Raw genomic sequence first — 18,192 nt, 5'->3', positions numbered from 1 at the left:
CATCTTTATTTCGATCCTGTGAGTGTACAATTTTATATTAAACTTCATTTACTGCTGATGTCCATTTTTATCATAGCTGTGATTCATTCAGCCATTCACTCACTCAGCCACAAACTCACTCAGCCACACACTCACTCAACGACTCACTCAACTACTCAGCCGCTCGCTCACTCAGATATTCACTCACTCAACCACTCACTCACTCAATAATTAACTCAACCACTCAAGCAATCATTCAACCACCCACTCACTCAATCACTCAACCATCACGCTCTCACTCACTCAACCATCACCATCACTCACTCAGCCACTCACTTGCCACTCACTCACTAAACCACTCGCTCATTCAACCGCTCGCTCACTCAACCATTTACTCACTCAACCACTCGCTTACTCACTCAACCACTCGCTTGCTCACTCAAGCACTCGCTCACTCAACCACTCACCCAACCACTCGCTCAACGACTAACTCTACCACTCACTCACTCAACCCCTCACTCAAACTTTCACTCAACCCCTCACCAAACCACTCAACGACTCACCAGAATCCTCTCGGCTTGGGGACTCACTTAACCATTCACTTAACCACTCACTAGAGCAACCACTCACTCACTTAATGACTTACTCAACCACTCAACCAATTACTTTCTCACTCACTCAGCCACTCACTCCTTCACTCAGCCACTCACCCTTTCACTCAGCCACTCACTCATTTAGCCACTCACTCAGCCACACACTCAACCACTCAGCCGCGCACTCACGAAGCTACTTACTCACGAAGCTACTTACTCAACCACTCACTCACTTAATCACTTACTCAACCACTCAACCATCACTCTTTAACTCACTCAACCATTCACTCAATCAGCCACACTCACTCAACGACTCACTAACTAACTAACCGCTCAGCCCGCTCAGTCACTCTATCTCAATCACTCAACCACTCGCTCACTCAGCCACTCACTCCCTCAACCACTAACTGACTGAACCACTCACTCAACCACTCACTCATTCAACCATTCCCGAATTCATTCAACCAGTCACTCAACCATTATGTCGCTGGACGAGTCCCACCTTGATGGGTCTGCGACATTTCTTTCCAGAGTTATTGCCAAAAAACCACAAACATCCCAGAATCCTCTCGGTTTGGGGTCCAAATGTTGTCGCTTATTATATCCCATGAGAAACATCGCATCGAATAAATGTGATTGGATTCTCCCCGCCAGGACGAGCAGAGTTGAATATGTAAGCATCAGGGTTTGGATCAAACCTACAACCCCCTGTATACCGGGCGAAGTAGTGATCTTCTCGTTACCCAGGTCGCCATAATCCATTCCCGTATCTATTCTTCTGTGTGTGTGCTACAGGCGGGTGTCTCAGATTGCCAGCACCATGTGATGGGAGCTCCAGGGCATGCTGCGTGCTCGCCAGGAGGGGCTGGGCAAGATGGCGTAGTCGCTGGAGCAGCTGCGGGCGCGGCACCGCCGCTCTCACCCTGGCGGAGTGCAGCAACACAGTGGAGCGGCACCAGCGGGACACTCTGGACAACGCAGCCAAGGTGCGCGCCAGCCACTTGCTCACTCAGCCACTCATAAAACCACTCACTCACTCATCCACTAACTTAAACCACTCACTCAACTACTCACTCACTCAACCACTCACTCAACCACACACGCATGCGCTCAAACACTCACTCATTGGTTCAAACACTCACTCATTCAAATACTCATTCAACCACTCACTAATTCACTCAACCACTCACTCACTGAACCACTCACTCGCTCACTCAACCGCCCGCTCGTTCACTGAACCAATCGCTCCATAAATCACTCATTCAGCCACTCACTCAACCATTCACTCACTCACTCAGCCACTCACTCAACCAATCAATCACTCAATCATGAATTAAACCGCTCACTCACTCAACCCCTTACACACAGGCTCATCACCTGTGTCTCAACCATCTCACTGAGTAACATAACTCTTTTTTAAATCCTTTATATTAAGTTCGCGTGCTTGCTTGCTTGCTTAGGACCGTGCAAATCTTTCGGTCGTTTTTTAACCCACTTCCCGTGATCCAATCGAGCTGACATTTTCCACAGACTCGTTGTGCCAGACAATTATTGTTGGTGAAAAAAAATTCCCAAAATTTTACACTTTTTAGGAAAAAAAAAATGATTTTACATATATTCAAATCGAACGCATTCATGGCTTTGGCTGAACATCACAGTGCAAGAGCCCAGAGCGTAACCCCTCCACAGGCCGTGGTGGAGTAGCGCAGTTAGTAGCGCCCTCGCTTCCCATGCCAAAGGTCGCGGGATCGATCCCCGCGTCCTCCACAGGCGAATATATTTTTAAATCCTTTATATTAAGTTCGCTTGCTTGCTTAGGACCGTGCACATCTTTTGCTCGTTTTTTAACCCACTTCCCGTGATCCAATCGAGCTGACATTTTCCACACAGACTCGTTTAGGGAAAACAAATTAAATATTTAATTACCAATTGCTTAATACTGGCAGACAATCATCTGTCCCATAGATTGCAGCCATCTCAAGCCAGAGGACGAGAGGACTCTAGCCGCCACGCATATAAAGGATTTAGAGTGAAAAACTTTGTTTTTACGGGTTTACTTGTTTAGAAGTGACCTGGCCACAAATGATAGGTCAACAACGTGCCTTATGTGGAAATTTATAGCAGCCAACTACTCTAAACGCCTGTTTCTAAATGTGTAGGGAAAATCCAGAGGACCAGAATAAAAATCCACTTGACCACGGAGAGAACATGCAAACACCAAATATACAGGTGTCAGGGTTGGGATCTAACCGACAACCTCCTGTATACCAGACGAGGTAGTTAACATTGTATCCGGGCAAGCCGTACATCGAGCTGGAGTGGACCATGCGGCCCATCCCTATCGCATGAGTGGCTCCCACTGTTGTTATTGTGTTCATATGTGTGTGGTCTGCTTGTGTGTATGCGTGTGCCGCACTGCGCTATGAACCCAACATGACCAGGCTGTTGCCCCGCTCGCCCGACTCGTTGAGAGGCTTGCCCACCCCCCAGGGCGTTGTCGTGAAGATACCGCTGGGAGGAAGAATATCTCACAATACTGGAAGAGGTGAGGACTACACATACAGTGGGTGATTAACTGGGTGGGTCTGTGAGTGAGTTGGTGGGTGAGTCAATGGGCAAGTCGGTGTGTGAGTGGGTGAGTGAGTGGTTAGAGATTGAGTGGGTGGTGGGTGATTGTGTGAATTAGTGGGTTGGTGGGTGAGTGAATAGTTTGGAGTGAGTGAGTGGGTGAGGGAGTGGCTGAGAGGTGGGTTGGTGAGTGGATGAGAAAATTGGTGGGTTAGAGATTGAGTGGGTGGGTAACTAGGTGATTGGGAGGGTGAGTGGGTGAGTGGCTTAATGGGTGAGTAAGTCGGTGGGTGAGTAGGTGAGTGCCTGGATAAGTAAGTGAGTGTATGGGAGCATGAGTGGGTGGATGGTTGAGTAGGTGGGTGAATAGGTGAGTGGGTGGTGGGTGGGTGAATTAGTGAGTGACTGTGTGAGTGAGTGCGTGGGTAGGTCAGTGCGATATTGTGTGGGGGAGTGGGTGAGTGAGGGGTTGAGTGAATAGGTTAGTGGGCGGGTGAGTAGATTGTTGGGTGAGTGGGTGGGTGAGTCAGTTAGTGGGTGGGTGAGTGAATATCGAAGGTTGAGCAGGTGAGTTGTTAGTGTGTGATTGGGTGGGTGGGTGAGTCAAAGAGTGAGGCACCACGGTGGCGAGATGTTAACTACCTCGCCTAGTATACAGGAGTTTGTGAATTCGATCCCATCCCTTCCACCTGTATATTTGGAGTTGGCATGTTCTCCCTGTGGTCGTGTGGATTTTTCTCCGGGTCCTCCAGGTTTTCTCTCCATATTTAAAATCAACATTTATTTAGAGGATGTGGCTGCAATGAATGTCTCCATGATAATCCATTTCGTTAACCTATCATTTCTAACCAGGCCACTTCTTAAAAATATTAATTTAGTTATCTGAACCTTTTCTGGTAAAATAAAAAGATATTGTTTAATTTAGTTTATTGGGTGGGTGAGTGGGTAGGTGGGTTATTGAGTGATTTGGTGGGTAGGTTAGAGATTGAGCGGGTAAATGGTTAGGTGTGTGAGTGGGGGTGTGAATAGTTGAGTAGGTGAGTGGGTGAGTAAATTGTTGAGCGAGTGGATTAGAGATTGAGTGGGTGGCAGGGTGAGGTGGGTTTGTGAGTGGGTTGGTGGGTGTTTGAATGGGTGAGTGGGTGGAGTGCCGTGGTGGCGAGCTGTTAACTACCTCGCCTTTTATACAGGAGGTCGTGAGGTCGATCCCGACCCTGACACCTGTATATTTGCATGTTCTCCCCATGATCGCGTGGAATTTTCTCCAGGTGCTCCGGGTTCTCCCTCCACATTTAAAAACATGCAATTATTAGAATTTGGCCTGCTATAACTTTGTACGTGAAAAGCCACTTAATTGAGTTGAATATTTGTGGTCAAATGGTTTTTGAAAATATCTATATAGCTGAGTGCCTTACCTGGTAAAATAAAAAGCGTAATTTACATTTAGTGTGCAGATGAGTGGCTGGGTGGATGATGTGGAGAGTGAGTGCGATGTTGATGGGTAGTGGTCAGTGGCTGGGGTTAGTGAGGTGTGGGCTAGCGATTGAGGGTGGGCTTGGGTGCGTGGGTGAGTGTGCTTGGCTCGGTGGTTGAATGAATGGATGGTTGAGTTAGTGGGTGGGTGTTTGAGTGTGTGTTATCGTGGGTGGGAGAGTCAGAGAGTGGAGTGCCATGTTGGCAAATTGTTAACTATCTTGCCTGGTATTTTTAAGTTCGTAGGTTCGATCCAAACCCTGCTTCTCAAAACAATCTATATAGCTGAGTGGGCCTTACCTGGGGAATTTTTTTTTAGATTTAGTTAAGGGTGTTGGTGAGTAAGTGGGCAGGTGGGTGAGTGCATCAGTGTGGGTTTGAGATTGAGTGGGTGGCTTGGTGAGTGGGTAAGTTCGAGTGACTCAGTGGTTGAGTTTGTGGGTGGTTACGTTAATAGGTGATTAAATTAATGGGTGGGTCAATAATTACGTTGGTAGTGGGTGAGTTGCTGAGGAAGTAGGCGGGTGGTTGGATGGGTGGGTGGGTGAGTAGGTGGGTTATAAATTGAGTAGGTGGCAGGGTGAGTGGATCTGAAAGTGGGTGAGTGAGTAGGTGCACGGCTGGGTGAGTTAGTGACTGGATGGATGAGTAAGTGGGGTGCGTCGGTGTGGGGTGCATGGATGTGTGGGTGGGTGAGTGTGTGGTGGTAGGAGGTTAGGTGGATAGTGCTGTGAATGGGTGTTTAGAAATTGATGTGAGTGGGTTAGTCACTGGGTATGTGGCTGAGTGGGTGGGTCTTTGAGTGGGTATGGTGGCTGAATGGGTATGTGGCTGAATGGGTATGTGGTCTGAATGGGTATGTGGCTGATGGGTATGTGGCTGAATGGGTAGGTTGAAGTGGGTGGCTGCGAGTCAGAGGAGTGGAGCCCCATGGTGGCGAGATGTTAAACTACCTACCCTTTTGTAAAGGAGGTTGTGGGTTCGGTCATCGATCTTGATGCCTGTATATTTGGAGTTTGCATGTTCTCCTCGTGGTTCATGGATTTTCTCTCCGAGACCTCTGGATTTGTGGCCACGTTGCTTCTTAATAAGATTTGTATAGCTCCTGTGGGCCTTACCTTGTAAAAAAAAAAAATTAGTTTACAGTTTTGAATGAGTGGGTGGTTTGACGTGCGGAGTTGGATGACCCGTGAGTTGGTGGGTGGTTAGGTTAGTAGGTGAGGGGACTGCTGATGTGAGGTGAGTTGTTGGGTTAGCTATGGAGTAGGTCACAGTGTGAGTGGGTGGGTTGGTGCGTGAGTTGGTCAAGTAGAGTGGGTGGGTGGGTTGTTGGGTGAGTGAATGGTGAGTGCATGTGTAGGTGGGTGCGTGGATGAGTGGTTTAGTGAGTGGGTTAGAAATTGACGTGCGTGGCAGGGTGAGTGGGTTTGTGAGTCGGTTAGTGGGTGTCTTTAGTAGTTGAGTGGGGTGAGTCAAAGAATTGAGCGCCACGGTGGCAAGATGTTAACTACTCGCCTGTTATACAGAATAGTTGTGGGTCGATCCCAACCATGACACATGTATATTTCACTCCACATTTAGAAACATGTAATAAGAGGAATTGGGTGCAATAAATGTATACAGCGACTTTGTTGAACTATCATTTGTGGCGAGGATGCTTCTGAAAACAATCTTTATAGCTCAGTGGGCTTTACCTGGTAAAAGAATATCTCACATTACCAGAAGAGGTAAGGACTACACATAGAGTGGGTGATTAACTGGGTGGGTCTGTGAGTGTGGGTCACTGATCGAGGAAGTAGGTGAGTGAGTGTGTTAGAGATTGTGGGTGATAGGGTAAGCCATGGGTGACGTGAGTGGGTGTGTTGTTTGGGAGTGAATAGACGAGTGGTTGGGTGAGTGGGTGGGTGGGTAGGTGAGTGGGTTAGAGATTGATTGGGTGAGTTAGTGGGTGGCTGAGTGGGTGGGTGGGTGAAGGGTTTTAGAGATTGAGTGGGTGGTGGGTGGTTGGGTGAATGAGTGGGTGGGTGGGTTTGTGAATGGTTGAGGTGAGTGAGTGGGTCAGCGCGATGAGTGGGTGTGGGAGTGGGTGAGGAGGTGGGGTTGGTGAGTTGGTGAGAGGATTAGTGAATTGGTGGGTTCGAGATTGCGTGGGCTGGGTGAGGGAGTCGGTTAGAGATTGAGTGGGTGGCAGGGTAAGTTGGGTGGGTTGCTTAATGGGTGTGTGAGTGGGTGGATGAATAGGTGAGTGGACAGGTGCATGGTTTAGTGGGTGGGTGAATAAGTGAGTGGGTGGGTGAGTGGATTGTTGCGTGAATGTGTGGGTGGTTGAGTTTTTGGGTAGATGGGTGTGTGAATATGGGAGGTGAGTTCGTGTGTTAGTGGGTAGGTGAGTCGGAGAGTGAGGCACCATGGTGCCGAGATGTTAACTACCTCGCCTAGTATACAGGAGGTTGTGGATTTTATCCCAGCCCTTCCACTTGTATATTGGAGTTTCTATGTTCTCCCTGTGGTCGCGTGGAATTTTCTCCAGGGTTGTCCCTCCACATTTGAACATGCATTTATATATTTTGGTTGCAATAACATTCTACGTGAAAAGCCACTTAATTGAACTGTCATTTGTGGTGAGGTGGCTTTCCGACAAAGATCTATAGCTCAGGGCCTTACCCAGTAAAATGAAAAACAATTAAATATTAGTTTATTGTATGGATGAGTGGGTGGGTGCGTGAGTAGATGGGTTGATGCGTCGTAGGTGAATCGCTGAGTGAGTGGCTGGGTGCATGAGTGAGTTAGAGATTGAGTGGGTGGCTTAGTGAGTGGGTCAGTGTAATGAATGGCTCAGTAGTTGAGTGAGTGGGTGATTGAGTGAGTGGGTGAGTGTGTGGGTTAGTGGGTGGGAGAGTCAGACAGTGGGGCGCCACGGTGGCGAGATGTTAACTACTGCGCCTGGTATGCAGAAGGTTGTGGGTTTGATCCCGACCCTGACACCTGTATATTTCCTCCACATTTAAAATCAACAAGCATTTATAGGATTTGGCTTGCAATACATGTCATAAGCCACTTCGTTGACCTATAATTTTTAACCAGGTCTTTCTGAAAAAGATGTTTAGCTCTGTCGGCCTACCTGGTAAAATAACCACAATTTAGATTTAGTTTAGTGTGTTGGTGAGTGGGCGGGTGAGTGCGTGGGTGGGTGGGTGGGTGAGTGTGAGTGGCTCGGTGGTTGAGTTAGTGGGTGGTAGTGGGTGGTTGAGTTAGTGGGTGGTGGAATGTTTTGGTGGTTGAATTATTGGGTGGTTGAGTGATGGGTGGGTGAGTGAATAATTACGTGGTTAGTGGGTGAGTTGCTGAGGGAGTGGTTGGGCGAGTGGGTGGGTTAGAAATTGAGTGGGTGGCATGGTGAGTGGATGTGTATGTGACTGGGTGAGTAGGTGAGTGGCTGGGTGAGTATGTGAGTGGATGGATGAGTGAGGGGGTGAGTGGGTTTGTGGATGAGTGTGTGGGTAGGAGGTTATGTGGGTAGTGGGTGGGTTATAAATTGAGTGAGTGGGTTAGTGACTGGGTGAGTTGTAGTTGAGAGAGTCAGTTAAAAGTGAGTTGGTGGGTTAGAGATTGACTGGCTCGGTGAGTGAGTGCTGGGTGGGTTAGTGAGTTGTTGGGTGGGTGAGTGTTAGTGGGTGGATGATCGACTGGGTGGGTGGTTTGAGTTGAGGCGATGGGTGGGTGGTTGCAGTGACGTGTGGTGAGGTCAATGGCTGGGAGGCACTGGCTTGTGTCAGAGTCAGATTCACACACATGAGGGGGACGTGGCCTCACGGAGGGGGGCGTGTTAGACGCATCTCCCTCAGTGAGGCAAATGTGATGGCTGCCTTCCCCTGGTGCTTTTTCATTGCAGTTTCATGACGAGACCAGCGAGCCTAAATATCTTCATACACATACGTGAAATAAGTTAGCTGGGAGTATGGAAGGCGAGGACATGAAATGAAGGGGTCTACAAACATTACATTGGTGACATACTGTAATAGTAACAGGCACGCGCTTATTTCCCGCGCCCATCCAGTTACTGAGGGGTTGCGTAATCAGGGGAGGCTGAGCTCGTCGCTGCCTCAACTCTCGTCTCTTCCTGTATTTGCAGCGGAGCTCCGCAAATTTGGCGATTTTGACTATAAAAATGATTGGAATCGTACAGAAATTACATTTATAACACAGATCAGTCGGAAAAAATCTTAATTTTTATTTTATTCTCTTTTTTTTACTTTTCATAACAACTATTGTCATTGGAGTATGACAGGGTGAGGCTCTGCCTCCCCTGACCGCACGTCCCTGGTGGGTTGGTAGGTTGGTGAGGAAGTGATGAGCGTTAGTGGGTACGAGATTGAGTGGGTGGCTGGCTGAGTGGTTGAGAAGAGGGGTGTGCGATTTCATGGGTGAGTCGGTGAGTGAGTGGGTGAGTGGGTTTTTGTATGGGCTGAGTGGATGGGTTATTGAGTGAGAGGGTGGGTATTGAGTAAGTGGTGTGCGTGAATAGGTGAATGGGTGGGTGTTTGAGTGAGTGAGTCAGAGAATGGGGTGCCACGGTGGTGAGATGGTAACTACCTTGCATTGTATACAGGAGGTCATGGAATTGATCCCGACCCTGCCGCCTGTATATTTGGAGTTTGCATCTTCTCCCGTGGTCACGTCGATTTTCCTCTGATTCCTCGGGTTTGTTTAACACGTAGACTTTCGCGACCAATATCATCCATAATAGAGGTTTCTTTTTTTTTTTTAAGCTTTCGTGACTGCAAGGATTCATATTCTTAGGTTTTTTACGGTAAAGTCACGTAGGTAAAACATTAAAATTAATAAAAGTAAAATAAAATTAAAATCACGACGTTTCGGAGGCAACACAAGCTTCCGTCTTCAGGTGGAACCGTCACAGCCACGATAGCTGTATTAAGTAAATGAGAGATTGCAGGAGCTACCACTCCGTTTATATATGGTTGGAGGGGGGGGGGGGAAGGGCCAAGTACAGCACACTTTTTATTAATATGGTAAGGTGAGGCTTAAGAGGGTGAGCCTTTGTTATGGAGAGGTACGGTTTGTGACTCAACCTGTGACAAGGAGACAACTAAACATGGTAAACCTGTAATAGTTGTCTGTCAAATAAGATTGGCCAAATAAGTGTAGTTAAATCTTTTTTGCATGGTTAATCACATATTTCCAATGATTACTCAGTTTGTAACCATCATCACGGTTGAAATTATGTCTGTGTTTGTATATTTGTATGGCTTCGTGTACAAACCTTTGATGGTAGCCAGGAGGTTTGCAGAGAACCTTGGTCTCAGAAAGACAATTTCATGAGAGCCCACCGAGTTGTAGCAATGATCGGCAACGGCCGAAGAATCAGTTCTGCCGTGTTTCAGATCTGACTTGTGCTCGCGGATACGATCAGAAACATGACGTTTCGTTTCTCCAATGTAGCAATCACCACAAATGCAACTCAATTTGTAGACTCCAGGATACTGTAAGTCAGGAACGACATCCTTCACAGATGGAATCAGATCACGGATTTTATGCACTGTACTGAATCGGACTTGGATCTTATGTTTGTTTAGAATTTTGGAGATCTTTTTGGTCACGCCTGCTATGTATGGTAACGTGATAGTTTGGTCGGAGTTTCATGTGGCTGTTTCTGTGTGGTGGGAGAAACAGCTTGGCAGATAGTGCGGTCTGAGTATCCGTTCATCCTGAGGGCCCGATGTACATGTCTTAATTCACTGGCCAGGTGGTGTTGGTCAGAAATGCCATGGGCTCTGTGGTATAGCGTTTTGATGAGAGAATTATTTTGAGATGGGTGGTGGGGGGAATCCGGTTTCAAGTAGGAATCTGTGTGGGTGGCTTTCCTGTAGACAGAATGTCCCAAGGATCCGTCAGGGCCTCCTCTCAAACAGAATATCCAAGAATGGTAGTTTACCGTCTTTTTCCACTTCCATGGTGAATCTGATGGATGGGTGTCTAGAATTGATGTGGTCCAAGAAGTGGTTCAATGCTGGGAGGCCATGTGGCCAGATGACGAAAGTGTCATCCACATACCTCTTCCACAGGGAAGGACGCAGGGTGGATGTCTGGATGGCGTCTGATTCAAACTTTTCCATGAACATGTTGGCTATAACTGGTGACAAGGGGGAGCCCATAGGGGTACCCTCATTCTGTTTGTAGAAGGTGCCATTCCGGGTAAAATAGGTGTTGGTGAGGCAATGCCTAACCAGCGCAGGTACATCAGAATTCAATCCATGTTGGACTAAGTCCTCAATTATTGTTAGGGTGTCCGGTACTGGGACTTTGGTGAACAAAGATACTACATCAAAGCTGACGAGGATGTTATCAGGAGATAGTACCATGTCCTTAACCATAGAGACTAATTGGGTTGAGTTGAGTACTGCCGAAGAGGTCTTGCCTGTGAAGGGGAGCAGAGTATCTGATAGAAAACGGGCTAGTTTGTACGTAGGAGAGCTTATCGTGGACACGATGGGTCGTAGCGGGGTGCCTTCTTTATGGATTTTGGGAAGACATAGAGTCTGGGAGGTCTAGCCGCCGATGGTTTTAGAGAGGGACGTTTGCTTGGTTCGATTAGGGAAGTCGAACTCGTGATGATACTGTTTCTCAGATTGATGTAGCCCTCAGAGGCATAGGACACATCCATGCAGATGTAGCAAGAGCTGAAATAGCTACTATTCTTAAGAATGCTAAGAAACCCACTAGTAACATCAGCAAAAACGAACGCTCTGAACTCGCGGACCTAAAAAAGAGAGATGATAGTCATCCTCTCGGCAGACAAGGGCACGGTCATCATGGATAAAGATTCATACAACAACAAAATGCTGGACCTTCTTAATGATGGGAGTTACTCCAAAATTAAAAACCACTAAACCTCGAACAATTAAAACCCTCTAAACCCCTAACTATCTAAATCCATAACCATCTAAACCGCTAACCCTCTCAACCCCTTTACTCTTACAACCCTAATCTTAAACTCCTCGCCCTCTAAAAGCTTAACCTCTAAACCCCCAAAACCCTAACCATCTCAACCCCTAACCCTCTAAATCCCTATACCCCGAACCCTTAACCCCTTTAACCTTAAAACCCTAACCCACCAAAACCCTCACTCTCTAAACCAGGGGTCTCAAACTCAAATTACCTGGGGGCCGCTGGAGGCAGTATCTGGGTGAGGCTGGGCCGCATCAGGTATTCCACAAAAAAAACTTTGCTAAAAAAATCCAAACCTCTCAATGTCATTACTAACAGTTATTTAACTTCAATGGGTTCTTCTGAACATGAATAGAATATTGAAGAACATGAACGGTTCTTATGAACATGGCTTCTCTTGCCTACTTCTTGCTGCCGGAGACCTGGCAGCGCTTCCTCTCATATAGCTGAGCCACATTTGGCTTGAGGGAGGAAGCAGTTGAGACCCTCAGTATGGCTTGAAGATGATCATCAGTAAGTCTGGACCTGTACTTGGACTTATTGAAGTTCAAGGTGGAGAAGAGCTTTTCACACAAATATGTGCTCCCAAAAAGGCACATGGACCGCTTGAACATTCGGGAAAGCTCAGGGAAGCTGGGGTTCAATTCTCGCAAAAATTGTCCAAGCTTGTCTTCTTTTCCACTCACCTCCCTGAACTTGACTTTGAGGTCAGAGTTGCACTGCAGGTCAATGAGCTCCATTTGAAGCACAGGAGGGGCATCTTGCACATCAAAGGAGAAGGGATCCGCAAAACTTTGAAAAGTGGCTCTGTGCGTCTTGAAGTCTGCAAATCTGTGATCAAATTCCTCCTGTAGCCTCAAAATGGCATCAACATACTTCTCACCACTGAATGGTGTGCCTGCATTCAGGAGTGCCTTGCATGCTGGGAAATGGCAAAGGTTTGTCTGAGAGAGCTCGGCTTTCCATAACACAAGTTTTGTGGAGAATGCTCTCACGTTGTCATAGGCAGCACTGACGAGCTGCCCCTGGCCTTGTAACTTCGTGTTCAGTACATTCAGCTCATGCGTGATGTCAACAAGAAAAGCTAAGTCCATGAGCCATTTGGGATCACTTAGCACAGGAACAGCCACCCCATCCTTCTCCATGAAGGCTTTCACTTCTGCTCTCAACTCAAAAAATCTCTTCAAGACGTTTCCCCTGCTGAGCCAACGTACCTCGGTGAAGTAGAGCACATCCTCATATTCTGACTCCATTTCCTCTAAAAAGTACGGAACATCCGGTGCTTTAAGCCCCTGGATCTGATTTGGTTGATGCATTTCACAACAACAGACATCACATTGTCAAACTTCAGGCATTTGCTGCAAAGGGCCTGCTGATGGATGATGCAGAGCAATGGCCTCCTCCACACCCTCCTCTTCTAGTTTTCTTTGAACAAGTGCCACCAGTCCATTTTTCCTCCCTGTCATTGATGGCGCTCCGTCGAATGTTATTCCAACAACCTTCTTCCATGGCAAACCGGCATTCACAATGGCATCACGCAGCTGGCAAAATATCTCCTGAGCGGTGGTGTGGCCATGCATTGGAATTACTGTGAGCAACTCCTCCATCACTTCAAAATTGTCATCAACACCACGGACATATATTGTGAGCTGGGCAGTGTCAGTGATGTCTGAACTCTCATCAAGAGCGACTGAGTATGCATTGAAAAATTTGGCTTTCTCACGCAGTTGATCATAAATGTCACTTGACAGGTCAGAAATGCGCTCTGCCACGGTGTTAGCAGAAAGGCTGATTTTAATTTTGGAGCTTTCGTGACTGCAGGAATTATTCTTTGGTTTTTTTCGGTAAAGTCACGTATAAAAATAAAATAATAAATTAAATAATAGCATACGACGTTTCGATTGCAACACAAGCAATCATCATCAGGTATAATGAAATAGCGACATAGAATATAACCAGAAAACTATAGACAGACATATAAGCAGACAGATATCACCAAGATACATAGAGAGAGCAACCCAGGTACAGAGAGAGGTGATCGTCTCTGTGGGGTGGCCTTAAATAGACAGAGGGGGGCGGAGGCAGAGAGAGGGAGGGGGTAGGGAAAACATTTACATGTCAATGAGTACGAAGGGAGGGGAGTAAGGTAAGCAGGCTTAGAGGGAGACAGAACACACTAAATTAAATAACCTAGCAAAGTATCGAAATGTTATGTAAAACGACACAGAGAGTCGGTCAACACACAATTAACGCATTGCCTGGTCGATTACGTATTTCAAAGATTGCTAAGTTAGAATTTAAATTCCAAAGAAAGACAAAACATAAAAATAGAGGAACGGAGACACACAGACAGAGCAGAACCTAAGAACGATACAAAACGAGTGTAGACAGAGAAAATTACACTAAATATACAGGCAGAGAGAGAGAACAAGAAACCCAGAGAGAGAGAAAAAGGTAAACTTGGAACTTCCCCGTAGAAGTGGTTCAATCTTAATTTGGAGCTTTCGTGACTGCAGGAATTATTCTTTGGTTTTTTCGGTAAAGTCACGTATAAAAATAAAATAATAAATAATAAATATGTTTTGTCTTTCTTTGGAATTTAAATTCTAACTTAGCAATCTTTGAAATACGTAATCGACCAGGCAATGCGTTAATTGTGTGTTGACCGACTCTCTGTGTCGTTTTACATAACATTTCGATACTTGCTAGGTTATTTAATTTAGTGTGTTCTGTCTCCCTCTAAGCCTGCTTACCTTACTCCCCTCCCTTCGTACTCATTGACATGTAAATGTTTTCCCTACCCCCTCCCTCTCTCTGCCTCCGCCCCCCTCTGTCTATTTAAGGCCACCCCACAGAGACGATCACCTCTCTCTGTACCTGGGTTGCTCTCTCTGTATCTTGGTGATATCTGTCTGCTTATATGTCTGTCTATAGTTTTCTGGTTATATTCTATGTCGCTATTTCATTATACCTGATGATGATTGCTTGTGTTGCAATCGAAACGTCGTATGCTATTATTTAATTTATTATTTTATTTTTATACGTGACTTTACCGAAAAAAACAAAGAAGAAAGGCTGATGTTGCTCAACTGACCTTTCTTTTCCGGACAGACTATACTTGCAGCCTGTAAGATGCACTTTTTGATAAACTCGCCTTCTGTGAATGGCTTTCCTGCCTTAGCAATCATCTCACTAACCACGTAGCTTACTTCGACTGCTGCATTATTCTCTTTGGTTGCTTTCTTGAAGACATTTTGTTGCCTCAGTAGACATGTTTTAAGATTGGCAACCCGGTTGGCTCTCTCATCTCCCTGGTATTTTGCATACTCCTCAGCATTTTTAGTTGAGTAATGACGTTTGAGGTTGTATTCCTTGTGCACCGCAACTTTTTCTGTACAAATAAGACACGTCGGGGTGCTCATGTGCTCGACAAAGAAATATTGCATCTCCCACTTTTCCTGAAATTGTCTGTGCTCGTCACCAACCTTTCTCTTCACTGCAGGCTTTGAAAAAGACATGATTGGGGCTGTGTGACAAGATATATATTCATTCCACTTGCTGTCGCTCACGCAATAAAGTTTCAGTCACGTGTTTAGCCAACCAGCGACGCACGGAGACGTAATTTCCGCAAATGCACGTCATTTCCGCTTTTTCCCGTAACAACAGGTGCGTAGATTATGGGGGGGGGGGAGGGTAATGCGTTCCCATCAGATTTCGTCCCCACACCCCAGTCACAGGCAGACACAGCTGTAGCGGCTGCTACTATACACGCTTCTCTGTTCAAAGCACGGGGATCTGAGCCGGGATGAGCTGTGGATCTGCGCTTTGACGCGCTCTGGTGCGCGCACAGTGGAGAGCCGAAAGAGGGAGAGGAGAGGACTATATGAGGCAGCGTCATTGTGTGACCACGGGGTTCAAATGTTGCTGGCCACTGTCGGGGCTTTCGCTGCCTTCAGTCACATCATCACATTTTTCTATACATTTCTGTGCTTACTTTGTGCCGGCGTGTTGGCTTGCCTGCGTTCCGGGACTTATTTGAGCAGATCCGGTACCTCTAGTATCGAAAAAAATATGAATATTAAAAAAAGTTTTTTAAGAAATGATTAAAATAAAATATAACAATATAATGTAATCACTAGAAAATTACGGAGCCCCTGTTGACATCGGTGGATGAATTACTAATTTGTGGCCACGCAATAACAAGATAATCTAATAAGTTATATATAAAGCTTTCTTAACAACAGCATCACAATTTCATAAAATAATAACAAATGCAGACTTCTAAGATGAACCAAAATAATTATGCACATCGTCATGTAAAGTCTGTGGCTCGGTGCGTAAATGTCACCACCAGAGGATGAGGGAATTTAAATAATTAAAATTCATCCACACATCAGGTGTAAATAATAATGTAAAACAGCCCAGACTGTAAAATGTAGATATTAGCTCAATGACGTGTTATAAACTGCTGCGGTTTAGAATAATCCGTCTGCGTAAAGAAGCTCCCAACACCTCACAGCGCAGCGTGTGTGTAAAGGAGCCGTGTTGTCCCTTGAATTTGCCTTCAATTTAACAAATTGTGTGTGTGTGTTCTGTTCGTTTTCTCCACTGGACACAGAAGTCGCCTTTGCTCAAGATGCCACTTTATTAATCACTGACACAAAGACTGATACCGTCACTGCAGTATAGCCTAAATAAATCCCACTGCATTGTAAGTGGCATGTGTGAGCTGTTTTAAGCATCGTTTTACGTGCGTTTTGGGGCCTGTGCTCGTTGTACCTGCGCTGTCATATGTACTTAGCGTTCCGGCACCTTGTGATTTACAAATGAAGCACTGGATACATCATGACCTGCGCGAAAGAGGGCGGAAAACTATGAATTTCACCCTCCTGCTCTCCGCACATCCAAAGCCACTCTTTTCTCTCCCGGCTCTCTCACTCACTCTCACACGTACACAAACACACAGACACACGACCCCGCCCCCCATGTCACTCACATGCATGCCGCATTCACTGGACAGGCACACAGTAGGAAACCAGAGCATCATAACATTGTCCCACACAGCAGCTAACAGCGGGGTTGCTACAATATAAAACTCGCGGGCCGCACTAACATTAAACTTTCATATTAAGGTGGGGGCCACAAAATATCGTCCCGAGGGCCGCAATTGGCCCGCGGGCCGCGAGTTTGAGACCCCTGCTCTAAACCCCTTATTCTTTTAACCCTAACCGTCTAAGCCATTAAAAACCAAACTCTCTGAATCCCTAACCCTCTAATCCTTGAAACCCTAACCTTCTAAAACCCTAAATCCCTAACATTCTAAATACCAACCAATCTAAACCACTACCCTCTAAAGAACTAACCCTCTAGACCCCTAACCCTCTGAACTCATAACCTCCTAAATCCTCAACCTCTAAAATCCTAACCCTCAAAACCCTAACGTTCTAAAAACCTAAATCTGTAACCTAATCCCAACACATTTAAACCCCAACCCTCTAAAGAACGAACCCTCTAGAAGCCTAACCCTTAAAACACCTATGCCCCTAAAATGCTAACCCTCTAAACACATAATCCACTACACCGGAACTCCCTAAACCCATAAAGGTTTTTTTTGTTAGATTATGTAAATATAAACTTGTCGTTAAACCAACCACCACCCGAAACAGCCAATTAGTAAAATTTGTCACATCAACAAAAAGTGCCATTTAGTGTTGGAGACTAACCCAAAAAAAAACTTTATTATGGACAATATTAGTTGTGAAAGTCTAGGTGTTAAACCCTCAACTCTCAAACCAATAAACCCCTAACACTGTAAATCACTAACCTTGAAACCCCGATACCTCTAAACCCCTAAACCTTATAAACTCCTAACCCTCTAAACCACTACCCCTTTAACAATAAACCCCATAAAATCTCTAAAGACCTAATTCTCTAAACCGAGAATCCTTTAAACCTATATCCTTCTAAACTGTAACCCTCTAAAACCCAACCCTCAAAACCCCTTTACCCTTAAAACCATAACGGTCTAAACCCATCACCCTCTAAAATCCTAACCCATAAACCCCCAAACCTCTAACCCACTGAACCCTTAACCTAAACCCTTACAGTGAGGGAAAAAAGTATTTGATCCCCTGCTAATTTTGTACGTTTGCCCACTGACAAAGAAATGATCAGTCTATAATTTTAATGGTAGGTTTATTTGAACAGTGAGAGACAGAATAACAACAACAAAATCCAGAAAAACGCATGTCAAAAATGTTATAGCTTGATTTGCATTTAATGAGGGAAATAAGTATTTGACCCCCTCTCAATCAGAAAGATTTCTGGCTCCCAGGTGTCTTTTATACAGGTAACGAGCTGAGATTAGGAGCACACTCTTAAAGGGAGTGCTAATCTCAGCTTGTTACCTGTATAAAAGACACCTGTTCACAGAAGCAATTAATCAATCAGATTCCAAACTCTCCACCAAGGCCAAGACCAAAGAGCTCTCCAAGGATGTCAGGGACAAGATTGTAGACCTACACAAGGCTGGAATGGGCTACAAGACCATCGCCAAGCAGCTTGGTGAGAAGGTGACAACAGTTGGTGCGATTATTCGCAAATGGAAGAAACA

At 45.8% G+C, this 18,192-nt stretch overlaps 1 long non-coding RNA gene across 2 annotated transcripts; it reads left to right on the top strand.

Moving 5' to 3' along the window:
• The first annotated feature begins 1,376 nt into the window (after nucleotides 1–1,376).
• LOC133350100 (uncharacterized) lies at nucleotides 1,377–17,135 on the top strand. Of its 2 annotated transcripts, none has more exons than XR_009756014.1 (3): nucleotides 1,377–1,558; nucleotides 3,014–3,117; nucleotides 16,198–17,135. It is a non-coding gene; the product is annotated as an uncharacterized LOC133350100 (long non-coding RNA). The 2 variants fall into 2 exon arrangements; XR_009756015.1 differs by lacking the exon at nucleotides 16,198–17,135 and adding an exon at nucleotides 15,082–15,207.
• Nucleotides 17,136–18,192: the final 1,057 nt, after the last annotated feature.

This window comes from Lethenteron reissneri, chromosome 32 (assembly GCF_015708825.2).
Source record: "Lethenteron reissneri isolate LAM-NWPU_2019-01 chromosome 32, ASM1570882v1, whole genome shotgun sequence".
In the NCBI taxonomy this organism is placed as follows: Eukaryota; Metazoa; Chordata; class Hyperoartia; order Petromyzontiformes; family Petromyzontidae; genus Lethenteron; species Lethenteron reissneri.
This window is presented reverse-complemented; position numbering and strand designations above follow the sequence as displayed.